This window comes from Thermobia domestica, chromosome 10 (assembly GCF_964235325.1).
Source record: "Thermobia domestica chromosome 10, izTheDome1.hap1.1, whole genome shotgun sequence".
NCBI lineage: Eukaryota > Metazoa > Arthropoda > Insecta > Zygentoma > Lepismatidae > Thermobia > Thermobia domestica.
In genome coordinates this window covers 81930945-81943720 of record NC_137463.1, presented here as the reverse complement: position 1 = coordinate 81943720, position 12776 = coordinate 81930945, and positions in this window count along the sequence as shown.

Here is a 12776-nt window from a genome sequence, read left to right as displayed (position 1 = left end):
CCTTCCCCTCCCCTAAGTTCTACTGTCAAAGTAAATAGCTAAAAACACTCCCAGGCCAGAACCGCATCTACGTTGGAAATTTGGAATGGAATCTTTGAGTTTTACGTCCCACGCTTATGCCGGTTAGGCTAAAGGAGACGGTGATTATGAGAAATGAATGAAATGGTGGAATGAAGAAAGTGGGAGGAAACGGGAGAACCCCGAGAAACCCCACGCACACGGTGTTTGTCCACCACAAAGTTCACTTGGCTGAAGCAGGGTTTGAACCCGGGACCCCATGCACCAGAGGTGAACGCTCTACCACTGAGCCACCGTGGCCCCCGTTGGAAATTTGATCGAGATCATTCGGTCGGTGCAAGAGATTAAGAAAAAATGAAATGAAACCTTTGAGTTTTACGTCCCACAGTTATGCCGGTTAGGCAAAGGGTGACGCTGATGATGAGCAATGAATTAAATGGTGGAATGAAGTAAGTGGGAGGAAATGGGAGAACCCCGAGAAAACCCACGCACACGGTGTTTGTCCACCACAAGGTTCACTTGGCGGGGCTAGGATCGAATCCGGGACCCCAAGCACCAGAGGTGAACGCTCTGCCACTGAGCCACCGCGGCCCCCGGCCGGGAATCGAACCCGGGTGTCCCACGCCAAAGGCGTGTTCACTAACCACTTAGCCACGAGTGAGCTCATCTGTGAGGCAGTGTAAACCCCCCAAAAAAGAAAGAAAATAAACGCACACTGGATGTTTGCGCAACTGAGGATCAAAACATTCTCAATGGAGTATGAGAAATAGTAAACGTCAATCAATGTGTGCTTTTGCTTATTCATTACTTCGTTAATACTTAATTCCTTCTAGAAATAGTGAAACAATACTATGAAGAAACACTAATTAAACTAATAACAATTACGTTGTATTTCTTACCATACCGTTTTTACCACCCATAGAATTTCAACCTAGTACTATACTGCATTAGTCACGCCGTAACGAAAGCTGAAATTCAAAGACCTGGCACTCGTAACTGTTGAAGCTGTGTTGTAGCTACCTGTATATCACGCGGCCTGCGTTGGTACTCCTCAACATAAATACGTCACAGCCCAAAGCCAGGAAACATCACAAACAGAAGACAGGGGCACAAGCAGTGCCTGACACTTCACGAACTCAAACCCACCAAGACTCAACTCAACATGACCTTCAATTACGTTCTAGAAACCAAACCAATGCTAAGGCACAAACTCACCAACTTCCTATATGAAAACACAAGAAAAAAAATCTAACGTTTTGGTTCCAAAGTGATGACATAACAATAATACTAAAAAGGTTTTTTTAATTTTCAGTAACCCAAACATTAATTAACTAGGGAACATAACAAAGCAAAAATAAATAAATTAAATTAAAAAATAAAAACCTGACAAGTAAGCTCTCCCTGACTACTTTTTTTTTTAATTTCAGTGAGGCTGTAAAATATGTCAATATCTTCGTAATATATATATATATTTCATTGTAAACAAGTTCTTTAAACAAAAGAAAGCTCTGAGAGCGCTTACCTCTGACGCGGTAGGTCCCTGGTTCGATTCCTGCTCCCGACAAATAGGCTTTTGGTGAACACTGTAGGTGTGGTTATTCTTAAGACTTTCCAGTTTCCTTACATTTTCTTGATTCCACCATTATCATGTATCTCATCGTCACCTTCTCTCTTACATTGATGTACAATCATGGGGCGTTAAACTAAAAGAAAAAAAAAATCTTGCAAATATCCTAGTAAAAATGAGTTTTCTAAACTACACTAGTGGCCCCGCGTAGCGTAGTCGCTAACGCTCTCGCCTTCGGTGCGAACGGTTCCGGGTTCGATCCCGGTGGGGGAACTCGGTCGAAAAAGTATCAAAAGATTTTAAGTCCAGCCATCCTGAATGAGGTTTCCTTGGCTTTTCCTCATTCACAGCAGGCAAATGCCGGAGTGGTACCTAACATATAGGTCCCAGGCCGTTTTCTTCCTTCCCAAATCCAAAAATGAAAATGAAATCTTTGAGTTTTACGTCCCACGGTTATGCCGGTTAGGCTAAAGGAGACGGTGATGATGAGTAATGTATGAAATGGTGGAATGAAGAAAGTGGGAGGAAACGGGAGAACCCCGAGAAAACCCACGCACACGGTGTTTGTCCACCACAAAGTTCACTTGGCGGGAGTTGGGATCGAACCCGGGACCCCAAGCACCAGAAGTGAACGCTCTACCACTGAGCCACCGCGGCCCCATTTTTCCCCAATCCATTCTTCCCTTCCTTTCCCCGGATAGTGTGATCACCGAGGGAAGTCATCCCTCATATGCGACGGGCTAACAAGGCCATTGATGCCGAAAGCCCAGAAATCTAAATCCTAAATCTTCACTACACAAGGGAATTTTCGCGCTGAAAACGGTTTATTAGCAATTATGTTAAGCAGCCCTGTAGTAAATCTGCACCAAGTAATAAATCGTCACATATAAAACGGAATGAATAAACACATAACATTCATTTTGCTACCTTGAAATGTAAAATGTTTCAAAACATTAATATTCAAAGATTTCTCAAAATTCAGATTCACCCATTCCATTCTCCTCAATCATTAACGAGTTTTACAATAGTAAGAATTGTATTCATAAACTACATTACTTACTTAGTACTATATTAAAGCAAGTTACACTAAAAGAATATATAATTAATGGAATATTTAACTAAAGTAATAGTTAACTAGCGTACTTACCCAAGCATTTGTTTCCTTCCTCTCTTCTTTTCCGTTTGTAAACAACCTCGTTTCGCAAGCAAAAGACGGTAGTTGAATGACGTCAGCCATGGCGAAAGAAAGAGGTGTCTATAGGCGGCCTGGATCTCACACACAGATGGACGTATTTAACATATAGCTGAAGTACTTAACATACGTATACGTATGTAAAATACGGAAGATTGTTAGATGTCAGACATCCTGCAGCGACATGATGTAATATCTAAGCGGGTAAAAGGCAGTACCTATGTAGTATATGGATAAAGTACGCTCCGTACAGATTTCCTTAGTAAACATAACGAATCCTTGTATTTGTACAATATACCGCTGTCCGGATAATGGATTTTTCTCAGTGTAGTTCTAACAGTCCTTTGGTAAATTTTAGTAGTAGTGCGGGAGAAAACATAGACAGAAAATCTGGTTCCTCCAATTTGGGGGTTGAGATCAGGTTGGCATTTAGCAACCTGTTGTAAAAAGCAATTGCCAAATCAAGATCAAAAACGAATATGATTGAGAAAAAGAATATCTGAGTTTTCGGACGTACCTCAGAAAAGACCAGCGGACCGATTGCCTTAAGGCCATACTTTAAGGGTTATCGTTTAAAACAATGGACGGAAGGGGCCAAAGAAGCGAATACAGAAACAGCATATCAGAATAGCACCTTGAATGTCGAGACCTTGATATGTAGGAACAACTAGTAATCAGAAACGCTGGCAAGAAAAAGATAAGTATAGCATGCAGCCAGGAAACTAAATGAAAGTGTTCCAGATCAAAGAAAATAGAAAATGCATACAAATTTTTATACACGGAGAACAACAACAGAAACAATGGCGTTTGAATTGTCTTGGATAAGAATATGGACGTGAGGAGAGTAAGTGATCGAAATATCATAGTCAAGCTGGTACTACGAGAAAGATAAACATGGAATATGGTTAACTCCACAAACTTTGTGTGATGAAACAAAGTAAGAATTTTGGATGAACTAGATAGTACTCTGCAGAATTGTTCATTACATGAGAAACTTATCTTAGCAGGGAGTCTGAATGGGCATATAGGACGATCAAGGTCAAGATATGAAACACTACATGGAAAATATAGATCGGAAAACATAAATGAGGAAAATGAGAACATACTACAGATGGCGAAAGCATAATCTTGCTATATCTTTTATAAGAAAGAGAAAACATTTTATCAGATATAAGAGTGCCAACTCAAGGTCTCACATTAACTTCATCTTATGGAGGAGACAAAACCCACGTGATGCAAAGGACTGCAAAGTAATACCAGGTGAGAGTCTAACGGAGCAACACCGCCTCATAGTAATCGATATCTACATCAAGGAACAAGTAGCAAGAAGACGACAAAATGTTTCGGTTTGAACAAAGTGACGGAAACTAGATGGACAAGTGCTGAAAAGATATGAAAGGAAATTACCACATCGGAAGTGGAAGAAGAGGTGCATGTAGAAGAAGAATGGACCAAGATATCAGTAGCACTCAAGGAAACAGCAAGAAAAGTTATGATATAAACAAAAGGAAGAAGCCTTATTGATAAAGAAACGTGGTTATGAAATAAAGAAGTTTAAGCAACTGTTAATGAGCTAAAGGAACGATAAAAACATCAGAACTCTGGCAATCAACAAGACCTGAAGGATTACAAGGAAGCAAGGAAGAACGCCAAGAAGACAGTTAGTGTAGCAAAAGACCAGGCTTATGATGAGTTCTAACAACAACCTCGAAACAAAAGAGGGGAAAAAAGATGATTTACAGGATTTGGAAGCTAATCCTTTACCTTCCAAATCCTGTAAATCATCCTATTTCTCATACGTGCCGCATTAAGGATGAAACTAACGAGTTTCTGACAAGTAAGGAGAATATAAGGAAGCGGTGGAAGGAGAATTTTCAGAAACTTCTCAGTGAAGAAAATCCGAGGGAATCCTGCGAAAATCTACCGTTAATCATGGTCATGTTCGGTTTATTACTATGGTAGAGCTGAAAAATGACATTAAAAAGATGAAAAATGGTATAGTCCCAGGACTGGATAATATCCCCATCGAAGCATGGAAAAAAATGGTAAAGAAGGAGTGCAGTGGTTTACTCGAATTTCTAATAGGATATTCGAAACACAAAATATTCAAAAAGAATGGAGAAGCTGTTACATTGTCCCGGTTTTCGAAAACATAAGAGATCTGCAGAATGTGCCAACTACAGAGGAATAAAACTTGTGAGCCATGCCATGAAACTCTGGGAGTGATAGAAGCAAGAGTTAGGGAAGAGAACGAAATAACAGAGGACCAATTTAGTTTCATATCAGGACGGTCAACAATGGATGTATATTTCGACTTAAGATGCTAATGGAAAAGTACAGAAAATATCAGAAGGGCCTACATATGGTTTTCCTCCGTCTAGAGAAAGTGTATGATAGAGTGCCGTGGTATCTTATTTGGCGGGCACTGAAAAAAAAATATGCTCCGAACACATACATCTATATAATTCAGGATATGTATGATGGATGTAGTACAGGAGTGAGAAGCGTGTGCGAAATAACAGAAGAGTTCACAGTTAAAGTGGGACTTCATCAGCGTTCTAGTCTTAGTCCATACCTTTTTGCAGTTGTGATGGACGAGCTCACAAAGGATATCCAAGAGTCAGCATCTTGAAATATGCTATTTGCGGATGACATCATGCTGGTGAATAAGACCTAGGCAGCACTTCAAGAGAAATTAGATACTTAGAGAGGAGCGTCGGAGAGTAATGGGATTAGAATTACTAAAACCAAGACAGAATATTTACATTATACTTTTAGGAAAAATGTAATTGTCAATACAAAAATAACACTGGATTAAGAAGAGGTGATGATGAAGAAATTCAAGTATCTGGGATCAATACTTTAGAATAATACAGGAATAGAACATATAAACAGCAGAACTAGCAGCGCTTTGAGAATATAGAGAGAAGTGGAAGGAGTATTGTCTGATCGTAGGGTACCAATAGGCCTTAAAGAAAATGTTTACAAAGTAGTGAGGCCTGTCATGTTATACAGAGCGGAATTTTAGGCGACGAAGAAGAAAGAGGACAGTTGCATGTTATGGAGGTTAGATGCTGCGGTGGATGCGTAGAGTGTCTCGGAAGTACAGTATTAGGATTGAAGAGATCCGAAGAACAGTAAGGGTGTGACCAGTAGTGGAAAAACTGCAAGAAAGTAGACCATACTTCTGACGTAGAGAGTAGGAAGTAGACTACTCTGATGGTTTGGCCACGTAGGAAGATCACCTTTGGATTATGTAGCTTACCGAGTAGATACTATAGATCTAAATGGGAACACCACCACTCGGTAAGACGTTGCATGACTTATTGTAGAATCACCGTCTTTCAATATATAATCGATTATAGTACCCTTCCCCTTACTCTTTCTATATTCACTCACTGTGTATGATTGCCTCATCATAAAAATGTAACAAGTTTATTTCAATGTTTCAAATTGTAACAAGTTTATTTCTCTTTTCTTCAATTACTTTTTATTTTTTCAATAGTTATTTATTACTTATTTAACCCTAGGGTTAATCGCATCTCGTAATTTGTTCATTCTTTTGTATGATAGACTTCGCATCTAGAAGTTAGTTCTCATCATTTTTATGTTTTATAGTAATTTTTCAATATTATCAACGTTTAACGTTGACGGAACGTTAACGCTAACGTTTAATGGAAAGAAATCATTCGACGTTGCTACATATTCCAATCGATTGATCTAATCGAGTTGAGACCTTTAATGTTTTCTTTCATAATGATTATACATTATTATCAACGTTTAACGGAAAGAAATTATTCAACAGTGCGACATATTCCAATCAATAAATCTAATCGAGTTGAGCAGACTGATGTAGGTGAATTTCTCATACGTAGTTTACGAGAAAGGTGATTTTTTCCCTAAACCCAAAAATCGATGTGATAACGACGCCAACTATTATGATGAAACTGATAATGAAGTATGCATTAATTAAGTTTTTCATTATGACACTACCAAGATGACAGTACACAATATGGTTAATGAGATTTAGTCCAAAATTGTAATTAACGCTAAAGACTTTTTTGTTCAACTAAAACATTAGGCAATTATCAGACAAATATCAAACAATAGATAATCATCCCTATTAATCTGTATGGTTGCGAAACACGGTCGCTTACTCTGACATGAGAGGGAAGAACGTAGACTGACACTATTTGAGGACAAGATACTGAGACGAATATTCGGAACCAAGAGAAACAGGAATGCGAAATGGGGGAAACTTCATAACGAGGAACTACATTATGTATACCGTTTACCAAACGTTGTTAGGATCATCAAATCTAGGAGGCTCAGATTGGCAGATCATGTAGCCAGAATGGAAGAAAGTGGGAACGCTTTCAAAGTTTTAACGAGAAATCCATTCGGAAAACGACCATTAGGGTGACCTAGATGCAGATGGGAGGATAATATTAAGATGGATCTCGCAGATATTGGAATACAAAGTAGAAACTGGATCCAGTTGGCTAAGGACAGAAGTCAGTTGGAGAGCTTTTGTGAACGTGGCATTGAACCTCCGGGTTCCATAGGCCATAGAGTTACTTACTTAGATGGCATTAAGATGTGCAAAATGAGATGCTTGAAGGAGAAGATAAATTAGCATATGAATGGTTTTTGAGAAAATAAAGAAAAAAGTTTTATGGAGCAAAGTACGCATGTTCTTCGTAACCAATAACAAATTGATAGCTTTTTTTCTACTCAAGGACTTGTTTCTGTTAAGAAGCAGATTGTATCTATTGCTGTTTACTGACACTCATACCTCTAACTATCACACACAAACTATTAGTAACTTAGATATATTTGTTATTAATATAAATCTGTGTTATCAAACAGCATTGAAATCTTAAAAAAACAGTTAAGTTTTATCGCTATACAAATACTTTTTTACTTTTTGTTGTTCTTTTTTAAAAAAAAGTACTAACCATAGTTGAAAAACAAATAATTTTGCCACATGTACGCCCCATGAGGGAATTCGGTTTCTATGGCGTGGTATTTTGTCAATTAACATATAAACCGAAAGTGGTTGTGGAAATCAACCTCTTCCAGTTTTAGTAGATACATACTACAGTCGAGATGGAATATATTTTTCGGACGCGTAATTGATTACAGAAAGTCAATTCACCTAAGGTTGCCAATTTTACAGAGCTGATGACGGGCACAGCGTAGGAGAAGAAACCAGAAGTCAGTAGCCCGTGAATCCAGTAGTGAGTCAACGCTGTGTGGAAGTTGTTGTGGTGAATAGCTATTATGTCTGTTAAAATGACACCTTATTGGGAAGGGTACATATGTGCACTTTCCGATGCACAATTCAGTGCGTTAGTGATTGTGAAAATGTGTGCGACAAGGGGCAACAATATCAACAGACTTACAGTAGCAAGGGTGAGCCAGCGCTGTAAAAACACCGGCCCTAAATATCAAGTCGTGAGAGTGAGAAGGAAAGAGGCATGTCCAGCCAGGACACCACGCTTTGTAAGAAACATCAAGGCATCATTTATGAAGGAGAACCCACCCACCCACCCAAAACAACCTTGCCACCTCATGCAGGACATCACGGAGCACAGTGTGTCGTATCATAAAAGACAATTTGGGACTAAAAACGTCATAAGGTGATGGGGCATAAGTTATCACCAAGGCACATTCAAGAGAGATTCACGAACGCAAGAAAGTTGTATGAACAGTAACTCTCAGATGACAAATGGCAGTGGGTTGTCACTCTAGATAAACCCTGGATCTACCTTGATGATACCAATAAGCCCAAGGCCATTTTTTATTCACCACATGATGCGAAGGGCCACGGCGAGTTCGTCTGTGAATGTCGCGAGAAGTTTTCGAAAGGCAGGTGGTGGAAGGTTTCTGCGCCCATGGGAAGTTGCCAATGCATCGTGTGGATTCGAAGACCAAAGTGAATGCAGTCTACTTTCAAACGAACATCGTGGAACTGTTATACACAACGCACATCCTACAGTTGTATGGCAGGGACACCTGGAAGGTGTAGATCCACATGGACAAAGCATCCAGTCACCCGTTCGCAGTTCTGTTGTGTGTTATCGGTGTATGGCCACGGAGACTGGTGTGTCTGTTATACCCATCTCGTCCATACCTGTGAAGTCACCAGATGCATCGCCGATAGATTTCTGCGCCTTTGGCCTTCTGAAATAAGGCCTCGCGCGAAGGCGTTCCACCATCATAGCGGGGCTCTGTAAAGCCTGTCAAGCGGTGTGGTCTACAATCCCCCTCACACACCTTCGACGCGCAATGCTTCAGTGGAAATCGCGTTGCACAGTGATAGTCCAGACTCGTGGCCACCAGATCAAGTACAACCGTTGGTAGAGGAAGGGATTGTCGTGAGCAGGTGAGCGCACAAACTTTGGCCATCTTATGTGAATTGACCTTAGAGAAAACAGTTTCTCGCTATTGCAATGCGCTCTGTAATGCACTTTTCATTATTGACTGTAACATTATATATGATGCCTTTGATTTGTTTATATTTTAGGTAACATATCTATACTAAGTATTAGCGTTCCTTCTCGCAGTGTACAACATAGTTAACTTTACTAACAGGTTGTAATACAAGCATCTATATGTCTAATTATTGTACTTGTATATGAAGTACTCTTACCATATTGGAGTCAATCTTGTTCTCCCCTGCTAATTGGTTTCTTGGTTAATCAACTCACAAAATAAACTAGAAAAATCTTTACTGCAAGGGTAAATCCTTCATACAGATGCATCAAGATGGCAAGTCATGCTAGTCAAAGTAGTTGCCACAGCAAATGAGCGAAAATCGAAATAAATAACCGATCACCATTTCTTATATGCACAATTGGCGAGGGAAAACCAAGTTCATGGTAAGAGATAGGGTTGCATCTGTGTTAAGTCGCAATGTAAGGCAGAAGGTTAACATCGTTAATGTAACAGAACATAACTTAAAATCTGCGCTATTTCTCACAAATAAATTCGAAGTCGGTTGGGTTCAAAATGGCTAGTATATTGTAGTTAATCTGAAAACTAGAATTAGGATTAGGAATTAAATTTCTGGGCTTTGCATCTATGACCATGTTAATCCGTCATGTATAAGGGATAGCGTCCCTCGGCAACCACGAATTGCAGAGGAAGAGAGAAATGGAGAAAGAAGGAAGCTACCTGTGACCATTATGTTAGGTAGAAAACCTTAGGAGAACCCTCACTCAGAATGGCTGCCCTGATTAAACTGTTACACCTTTCTGGCCGAGTGTCCCCATCAGAGGCCCAACCTGGAACAGCTAACACCAAATGCGAGAGCGTTAGTGACTACATTATGCGGGTCCACAATCTGGAAAACAGGTTATATGGACGTGAATCATAATAAAACAGAAATATTGAACCTTCGGACATGAAGTCATTTTGATTACACTTCGTGTAATCCTTTTCTCCATTATGGAAGTACTTCATCTCATAAAGCAAATGCTATGTGATAATATTGCAAGCTCAATGTAGATTTTCGCTTTTGTTTAACTTCTGAAAGTAAGTACTAGTATAATGGATATTTTGTATCAGCATGCTGATACCAATTTATGTAACATAGTCTGGTTGTTTGTGTTGGTTTACGATAGGTAGCTTTTATAGTTCTATGAATATTTGTGGAGAAAAACCTTGTTATAGCTTATTAGACGTACATTAAGATTAATTTCTTTTAGAACAGTATTTGTTTGGTTACTAAATATAGTTACTGTATTTGCTTTGTTGTTTTATTTGCTAATCATACCTTTCTTTTTTCAGGTTTACCATGTATTCAACATGTCGCATTCTTTGATGCTGTTTCCTGCTTTGGTATGTAGACAACGTGTTCCTACCTATACATATATATAACATTATTTCTACTCTCTTAAACCTTTTACTTTATTTTTATAATATAGTTACCGCTATTTTGCCTTACTCTTAATTATTATTTTCCTTCACTTATTTTCGTAGATTTATAATTTTCTTTTCTTTTCCAGATTAACCGACTTCAATTCTCGCAATAACAACGTCTCTATTCCAATGACGTAAGTAAAAAGTGTACAACTCTATATGAGGAAATGTTTATATGATAACAAACTGGTAACTACTAATTATCATTAACAAATTACTCCCATAGTTGCTAGTTTATTACTCTGAATGCATGTCAGATGATATTACTCGTAATTATATAGCTATTAGCTGTCCGTATAACAGTATGAGAAGTTAATACCAAATAACAGTGATGTAAAATTGGTATTGTTTAACACGTAAATACAATTTAGAAAATCACTCTTGAGTTTAGTTTAGATTCAGTTTTATTTATTTTTGGTTAAAGATTATTTTCATTCATTTATTGAAGATTATTTTAACTGGTGGTAGATGATTTCAGGGAGAGAAAATCATCTCCTCTCCTCCCATCTAGTGTTAGACTTAATCTTCCACTATTTAGTAAAACATTAACTGTCAGAGGAGGAATTTTGTGATATCAAGTGTCAAGTAAAGTAATTTAGAAGCATATATATATTTGATTTGTAGCAGTAGTTCTCCAGGTGGACTTAATTTCGGATAAGATGTACTTGAAATACATGTCTGGAAATAATGCTTCTTGTATGCATATATTTTATATCAATTCGAATTACATTCAAAACATTTAGCTTTCTTTTCCTTCATCCATTCAAAGTTTCAAGTTTCAAGAATAGAAATACTTGTCAACTGGGACATTGGAATTTAACCAAATTTAAACAACTTGTTTTTAGGTAGAGTAAGAAACAAATGAAATAAATGAAATTAAATGTTTGCAGTAAGGCCTATGAAATAAATGTGAAATAGGGGCGCATTACACTATCAGTTACCGTTTTTATTCTGTGGCGATCAATGTTAAACCGGAAGTAGTTGGTTTCTGCCAGTTATGTTTTGAATAGAGAGTTAAGAGAGAAGATGGTACACTCATGTCCAAAGTGATTGTCGCACATCTATAACTGTCTTCTTGTAAAAAATATAATTTGATAATGATTTTGCAAGGTACTTTTAATACTGATACTATATGTATAATCGGGAAATGTATATTTCTGGTAAATTTCATAGGAAAACAATTATATATACGCAAATTAGAATGAGTAAAACAAAATGTTGCTAAATGAACAAGAAAGTTTTATTTCCTTTTTATTGTTCTTATTTACTGCTCTTTTGACTTTGCTACATACATGTCTTTGCCGATTATACACATACTAACATCATAAGAAATACCGAGCGAATTCGTTATCAAATTATATTCCTACAACATATTTATAGACATCCGACAATAATTTTGAACATGAGTATACCTATTCTCAGGACGCTAAATCAGCCCCGTATCCATGAGGGTCTAGGGAAGCCGGGCCCCCTAAAATTTTGCCGGACCTCCAAAAATTTTCACGATAGGCTTGCAAATGAACTATAATGTGGTAATGAACTATAATATGGTTGGATCGGGTCCCCCTAACTTCAGCCGGGGCCCCTCTACATTTTGGGGCTGGCTACGGGCCTGAGCTAAATAGATCGCAAACAACCGCTTCTTGATATCTCTTATCATTTTTTGCTCTATGTGGATCAATATTGAAACAGAAAGTTAGAGTGGATCCCAATCACTTGCAGTTTTAGCATAGAGCTAAGAATGGACATGAAATGTATTCTTGGGACGGTTAATCGATTACAGCAAACTGCTTCTTGATAGCTATCACCATTCAACTTAGAAACTAGAAAGAGTTTGTTTCAACCACTTCCGGTGAATAGATCACCGAACTCGATTTCTAACTTCTGATCATCTATGTACTGCTCAAAATTGATAGTAATCCATCAAATAGTTCCTGAGATTTTTTTGTATGCCGGACGAACAGACAGACATGGTAAATACGCAAAGGAATTTTGGTAAACCAAACGTCATAAAAACCATCAACAACAATTAATTACATAATTGTATGAATTGTACGAGAACTGCTGGAAAAA